Genomic DNA, 8526 nt, shown 5'->3' with positions numbered 1-8526 from the left:
AGCGGCCAGCGGCATGAGCTGATCATAGCCTATGTTTGATCAATTTAGCCTTCTCATATCATCACGACTTGCCTAAAATAAAATCTATAGATATACTAAAACAGTTAAAGTACATAACAATGTTTAAACGTTAAACCTGCACTATAATAATAATGTGCGCTAGCCTATATCTAAGTTTGTGCGGAGAGTGGAAGCTAAAGCGCGCTCTGCAGGACATGGAGGCACCAGTGCAAACACTTGGATTTTTTTCCGTGGAAACCAATTCACGAGTTCACACTTACATATAATAATAATGGAGTAAGTTTATGCGTATTTGGCGTGCTGTCCAGAGAGAGGGCTCCGAGCTCGGTAATCATTCCTGAGCCCGGGGTATTCCCCTCGACCGGGGAGAGGGTACGAGCTCGGCATTTAGCCCGGACCCAGAGTGCTCCCCCAAAACGCTATTATTGCAGGACAGCAACCGAAGAGGGCTTGATAACCCCCCCCAAAACTTGCATGGCTCAGGGCTGAAGGGATGCTGGATACTGCTGTGGTAGCGGTACTTCTGTGGAGTCTGGAAGTAGAGATGAGAGGGAGGTAGAGATACAGGCTCCTGCCGGAGCAGTCACTGCTGCGGCAGTTGAGAAATATAGAAAAGGCTCCTGCGGGAGCAGTCACTGCAGCGGAGAAATACAGATAGGGCTCCTGCGGGAGCAGACACTGCAGCGGCAGTGGAGAAATACAGATAGGGCTCCTGCGGGAGCAGTCACTGCTGCAGCAGTGGGGGAGTACAGACAAGGCTGAATGTAGTGCTGTTGGAATGAATGGAGTGGGGATGGGCCGTTGAAGGTGGATATAGGTGATGTTAAGAGGGGTTGGCTATGGGTCTGGAGGGTCTGGAGTTCGGGTTCCCAGGAATGTATGTCATTAGAGGGGTTGGCCGATTAGTGTTTGGTGAGCTTCCTTGATGTGGGAGCGGCCCGATCGAATATAGCTTTTGAAAGCTTCTGATGACCAGCGACCAAGTGCTTGTATCTGCTGCTGGGAAAGGCCTTGATGGGCCGCTGTGGTTGCTGCGCCTATTCGGAATGAATGGCTGGTTTTCGGCTGGGGTACCAGATAGGAGCAGGACTGACTTAAGGTGTTTTTGGAACCAGAAGCGAGTGACGGGGCGGTTGGAGTCGTCTGTAAACAGGGGGTCGGATGGGAGTTTGGACTGTGATTTCCTGAGGTGGAGGAAAGCTAGGAGGGCTTGGTATGGTAATATGGGCGATAGGAGGTTGAAGATATAAATGAAGAGGGTGCGGCGTCGGTAAATAATTGGATGTCGACTGGGGAAGAAATCAGGTTATTGTAAAAGAAGGATAAGCCGTTCCACTGTTTGAGAAAGGATATCCATAAGCTGAGCTCATTGCAACATGAGTCAGTTAGAGCTATTTGATCCTCAAGTGCGTGGGCGGACGACGCGAGAGAAAGGAAGGGGCGGCCTTGCGGGATGATACGCATCGCAAAATTTAATTTTTTTTTTTTTTTTTTTTTCAAAATCCAAACTGATACCTAAAAATTCGATGGAAGTGCTCGGGCCCGCGGTTTTATCTTGGGCGAGGGGAATCCCGAGCTCTGAAAAACCAGGAGATGGGTTGGATGAGACGTTTGGAATGCTTGGCACGTAGCTGGTGGATTTGGGCTGAGATGATTGCTGGTGGCAGCGGCATCCAGGGTGCAGCCTAGGCTTGCTGAAGGCCTTCTGTTGCGGCCTAGTGGCCGGAGGCCCGTCCCCGAGGGAGTGGTGAATTGTCGTGAATAAGGAATGCCGCGGACCTGGCTTGCTTTAGTCGCTGCTTTGGACGGAGGTGAAGAGTTTGAAGGCTCCCCGGACTGGAGAGAAGCGTAGAGGGCGAGGAGATCCGGCTTGGTAGAACAACTTGGGATGATGACGCCGGCGCTGGTGAGTCCCTGGCGAAGTCCTGACACGGTCCAATTTTTTGCGGCTGGGGCGTAAGAAACGGCTGACGTGAAGGAGGATGCTGGAGAAGGTGGCTGACGCCTTGAAGATGAAGGTGATGGCGTGCCTCGACGCCTGGATGTATGAGCGGGAGCTGCGCGGGAAGGCCGGCGGCCCCGTGTTGCAGCCATGGGCTCGATAGTGATGTCCTGCGGAGTGCTGGTGTATTGGACAGCTGCTGGTGATGCAGGAGGATCCGTGGCTTTGAAGGAATTTTTGTTTGCGAAAAGTTCTATCTCTGACATGTTTCTGCGAATTGGGTGAGCCAATGCTGGAAGACGAGAGATAATGACGGTAAGACTGCTTGGTTATTTATAGGGATTCTCTCTCGTGCTGATTGGATAGGTGGTGTAATTACTGATGATGAATTGGCCGTGTTAATTATCTGTGCGTGCTCCTCCCGAAATTTGTTAATAAAACATCACTTAAAATAGCCTACGCCATCATTTTTTATTTTATTTATTTATTTTTTTGATAAAGGTAAGAGTAATACATCATTCGGACCTGCAAAGGGTCTACTTGTATTTGTGTGCACTCACAATACCAACAAAAGGTAGTTCTTTTATAAAACAATAAAACAAACATGATGTGCCTTCTGCCGTCTTGAACAGGAGCGCTTCAGCTGAGCGAATACATGCCTCACAGACATGATAAATATATCTATAGAAAGCTTTAAATTATCACTTAACGAAATAAAAAAATCGATGCATTTCTCTCTAAAGGCGTGTCTAATGAGGAGACGGCGAGTCAGGATCAGCAACTTCATCCTTGCGACACGGACTCAGAAAACATTAGTTTATTAGTAAATAATTCAAATATCTCCTTACTATTTCCCGCAGACACATTCATGGTTATGTTTGCTGGGGTTTTGCAGCAAGCTCTAGCCTATTGCGTGCATTTGAACGCAGAACATTCATCACTATTCGATGGATGTCTACAATATAAAAATAAGGAGAAACCCAAAACAGGCCCGAGGCCCAGCCCGCGTCTGAACTGTGACGTGAAAATTGTCCCGAAGCCCGGCCCTAGAGGCGTAAAAAAGTCGGGGCCCGTCAGGCCCGGGCCAAAATGCAGGGTTCTATCAGCAATCTCCTATATTCACCTCTGAGTTTCCAGCCATCTCCTATACTCACCTCTGAGTCTCCAGTGATCTCTTATACTCTCCTTCAAGTCTCCAGCAATCTCCTTTACTCACCTCTGAGTCTCCAGCCATCTTCTATACTAACCTCTGAGTCTCCAGTGATCTCCTATACTCACCTCTGAGTCTCCAGTGATCTCTTATACTCTGAGTCTCCAGCCATTTCCTGCCATCTCCTATACTGAGTCTCCAGCCATCTCCTGCCATCTCCTATACTCCTGCCATCACCTGCCATCTCCTATACTCACCTCTGAGTCTCCAGTGATCTCTTATACTCTGAGTCTCCAGCCATTTCCTGCCATCTCCTATACTGAGTCTCCAGCCATCTGCTGCCATCTCCTATACTCTCCTATACTCCTGCCATCACCTGCCATCTCCTATACTCACCTCTGAGTCTCCAGTGATCTCTTATACTCTCCTTCAAGTCTCCAGCAATCTCCTTTACTCACCTCTGAGTCTCCAGCCATCTTCTATACTAACCTCTGAGTCTCCAGTGATCTCCTATACTCACCTCTGAGTCTCCAGTGATCTCTTATACTCTGAGTCTCCAGCCATTTCCTGCCATCTCCTATACTGAGTCTCCAGCCATCTCCTGCCATCTCCTATACTCTCCTATACTCCTGCCATCACCTGCCATCTCCTATACTCACCTCTGAGTCTCCAGTGATCTCTTATACTCTGAGTCTCCAGCCATTTCCTGCCATCTCCTATACTGAGTCTCCAGCCATCTGCTGCCATCTCCTATACTCTCCTATACTCCTGCCATCACCTGCCATCTCCTATACTCACCTCTGAGTCTCCAGTGATCTCTTATACTCTCCTTCAAGTCTCCAGCAATCTCCTTTACTCACCTCTGAGTCTCCAGCCATCTTCTATACTAACCTCTGAGTCTCCAGTGATCTCCTATACTCACCTCTGAGTCTCCAGTGATCTCTTATACTCTGAGTCTCCAGCCATTTCCTGCCATCTCCTATACTCCTGCCATCACCTGCCATCTCCTATACTCACCTCTGAGTCTCCAGTGATCTCTTATACTCTCCTTCAAGTCTCCAGCAATCTCCTTTACTCACCTCTGAGTCTCCAGCCATCTTCTATACTCACCTCTGAGTCTCCAGCCATCTTCTATACTCACCTCTGAGTCTCCAGTGATCTCCTATACTCTCCTTCAAGTCTCCAGCAATCTCCTTTACTCACCGCTGAGTCTCCAGTGATCTCCTATACTCTCCTTAAAGTCTCCAGGGATCTCCTTTACTCACCTCTGATCTCCTATACTCACCTGAGTCTTCAACGATCTTCTATACTCACCTCTGAGTCTTCAACGATTTCAAAAAGAATTTGAGTCAGTGGATAAAGTAATAATTCCTGCAGTGAATGTACTTCAGTCTATTGAATTAAATAAATCAAAACCCCTGGCAGGTCTTTAGAACTTGATTAATGAAGGTATTCTTAGAAATTCATCAATCAAGGTACAAGATGCAGTCCTGGAGTTTTGTACAACTGAATCATGCAATATGATATGACATACATATTTTAATGAATTTATTTTATTTTATTTTCCACACTAAAGTCTCTGTTGAAGAAAAGAGCACCCAACCCCCATTTGGGATGCTCCCATTCCCTGTTTTAACCCCTCCACACCCTAGGTCTGCCCTGCCCCCTTCCTTTAAAATGAATCAGCTCTGCTGTGAAGAAGTCAAATAATCACACAATAGAAAAGGGCTTAACATGAACAATGCAAATTCAGAGCTCATTTGAGTAAGAAAGTGGTTGTGGTGTGAGAGATTCCTGGGGAATAAAATTACGGACATTAACAGGGTCTGAATTCGTATTGTTCATTCTTCTAGTTGTAGTGCTTTAATTCTGAATAAATGTGACAATCTGAATATCTAAATTCAAATTATGATCACTAATGAATTTGAATATTGTCACTAAATGACTATTGCATTGTTTTGCATGTTTATTAAAGCACTATGAGACTAGGCTTATTATTAAAACAAAACATAACAATAGCTTAATCATGCCTCTCATGTCAGATGATACATGGCAATGTCTTTATAATCATATCCCCAGGCTGTTAGAAATAGCTGAACCTTTTCAACTTGACATGGGATCCAATCAGCAGCAATTAAATCTCCTGTGAACATCCATTGTTAGTGTTGTGCATCTTTTAATACAGATAATTAAATAATTAGGTCTCAGGTGGTCTTGAGATGTTGCGGGGCATCTACGTTACTAACAATGAAATGAGCTGCATCGCATCATTTTTCAGAGCTGGCAAACCTCCCAAATAAACGGGAAGAAACACTGATAATAGCTCCAAAAACAGGACGCCCATGTGATGCCCTCAAGCAATGTTCTCTTCTCATGAGTCAGACTGATTTTGACCTGGCTCTCTTAGACAAAGCTGTTAGAACAGTAGCTTGCAGAGCGGAAACAGCAATGCCTGATTACACAACAATTGTGAAACATGGTTAGAAAAAAGTTGGGAAGGGGAAGAGAAACATGTTTACTTGCAAACTTAATTTAGCATATCATCTGGATGATTATGCAACTTCTGCTGGTGCATCAAAATGATGTGATGTACTAATATATAAACTGATTGACATCTTCACAATATTTACAAATTAGTACTGTGAAAATGGGAAGATGCTGAAGCCAGAAGCTGTGTCACCATGGCAACCGTTTCAGTCAGTCACAGCAGGAGGGAGGCTCGAGGGTTCTAATCTTGTAGTTGAGATGCTATCTTGTGCAGTACAATGTAAACCTCTCAGAATGAGTGCATTATGGCAGAATGAAATATCTGGACGTTTTCCCATGCAGATGGACGTCAGATGGGGAAGTTGTGGCCTAATGGTTAGAGAGTCGGCCTCGTAATCCAAAGGTTGCGGGTTCGAGTCTCGGGCCGGCAGGGATTGTAGGTGGGGGAGTGAATGTCCAGCTCTCTCTCCACCCTCAATACCACGACTGAGGTGCCCTTGAGCAAGGCACCAAACCCCCAACTGCTCCCCGGGTGCCGCAGCATAAATGGTTGCCCACTGCTCCGGGTGTGTGTTAATGGGATGGGTTAAATGCAGAGCACGAATTCCGAGTATGGGTCACCATACTTGGCAGTATGTCACTTCACGTATGTCACTTCAGATGCTGAAGGGGGTTGTGGCACGGGTAAAACTCGAAGACGGTCTCACTTTAAGACCGGAACTGAATAGGCCTAGCATGTTGTCTACAACTAGAGCAATATTGTGGCACCAGATGGGCATGTTGGAAGGTTCTTTATACATCCTGACTAAGCACATTTACAGAATCAGGCCCTTAGTATGTGTTATGGCCCTATTCTGTATAAAAACACAAATGTCATGACTACCTGTGATATACAGGGAAATATACCTGCGTTTTCTTTTAAATACTGCCTTTGTGTTCTTGATAGATTGCCAGATATATCAGCTTTGAGTTCAGCATCACTTTTTTTAATACTGTTAATATCTACGGACAAACAGTCATTGTTGCTGAAGCAATGATTGACACATGTCAGTAAACAAAAGCAGCAGCAGCGTTTATCACAATATAAACAAATTTAAACAGCAATGCCAACAAATATCATTTTCAGTATGCAATGTTGGTTCTATTTTGCTAAATATTTTCCTGCCAGTGGTTTATTATCACTGTGGAAAAAGTAAGATTAATGTTTTCCCGGATGTTGTTTTGTCAAGCTTTATTCGTGCCTCACCCTCTCCTCCTCTTCGACGCTAAATTATGTATCTCACTACGATGAAGGCTCAGCTAATGAATATTCATTTGTTCATGCTGACGTTGCTTAGTAACCTTCCTGAATGCCCTAGTGTAATATTCATAAGCCAAACCTTCCTCATAGTAGTATTCATAAACGCCTGCTGGACTCACCAGTCTGAACCATATGCCCCCGATCCAACCGGTGTGAGATTCTGGTGTCGTTCTGGCACCTCCCAGACAGTCTTGTTTACAGTTTTTTACAATCACTTTGCTACTATTTTCAGAACCTTGATGTCATTTTTCACAACTCTAGACACAAAACTCACAACCAATGATCAAAATGCACATTTTTCTAAACTCTAACCCTTTTCTCAATTGCTTGGATACAATACACATAAAACTTAGATCATTTGTTCATTCAACAAAAATCACCTGTTCAATATGACACAACTTAACATCAAAGTACTACTATTTCAAAAGGCAATTCACACATTACATTTCAAATGAGTGTGTAAGGATTACAGAATCTCAGACACTTTGAACTTCTGAGATGGACAACACACACACAGTGCATTAACATACAGACATCTGTCTCCACATCCCACTGAGAGAAAATGCGGGAAAATGCCTCCCTCGCATATGCATAAACTCCTTTTCATCCCTTCCTTCCCATCACCCATCCTTCCCTTCACTCAGAATGGTCAATAGAAGAATGTAATATTCTACATTAATGCAAGTGTTATTTACAGTCATGTTTGGTATCATTTGAATTGTCTCAGGGCGACTGGTACAATGGTCTCATTCTTGTAAGAAGTAAACTAAAAGGGAATACAGATCCTGAGAGTTCAGAGATATTTTGCATACTATAGAGGGTGGGTCAGTTCCCAGTGGTTTTCATGCAAATTACCTTCTGTCCCAAAAAGGTGCTAACTCGGCTTGATCAAAGCAAATCCAAATTGTTAGTTCCTGTCTCGAGTTTGGGGGATGTTTATTCTGGTCTGAAGTACTTAAAGAAATTTGGCAAAAGGATCAGGGCGATTCTGTAGCCAGGAGCCCGTAGTGTGGTATGTCTCAATGCTCACACTATGTATTTCTATAAAGTCAGGTATGCATTCTTTACTCATAGATTTATCTTTGAGAATTCGATGTTTTGTATTGATATGATTTGATCCCTTTGAATTGGATTTTGAATTATTGCTTCATTACCTGATCAATAAATTGTAAACGTTTGATTGTATTCTGACCGACTCTGAGATTTGTTTTTCCCAAGTAGATTGTCGGATTCGTATATTTCCACAAGTTTGCGTCAGGGATTAGTGACGACTAATACCCAATACCTAAATTCACGTGTGCTTGGATGAGGAGACGAGTAAGTTTCTGTCTAGAATCAGCAGATGCTGTTTGATCAGCCTAGATCTGAATGCGTCGATGACCTCTGTTCTAATTTAATGTTACTTTAGATAAGTTTACGTGGGAAAAGCCACGAGCTTGGCCAGACAAAGCCATTTTGAAGAAAGGTAAAGTTGATCGACTAATGTTCTTAAATGGTGGTCAAAGGAAGACTCTACTAAAGTAAACGATTGAATTAAGTTCCTGAGGGGCATCCAAGGGGGCTAAGTATTAAATATCTTCGATTGTGCACGTGGGAATACGGCAAATCTCAGATATTTAGCCAAAT

This window comes from Barbus barbus (assembly GCF_936440315.1).
Source record: "Barbus barbus genome assembly, chromosome: 7".
NCBI classification, from domain to species: Eukaryota; Metazoa; Chordata; class Actinopteri; order Cypriniformes; family Cyprinidae; genus Barbus; species Barbus barbus.
This window is presented reverse-complemented; position numbering follows the sequence as displayed.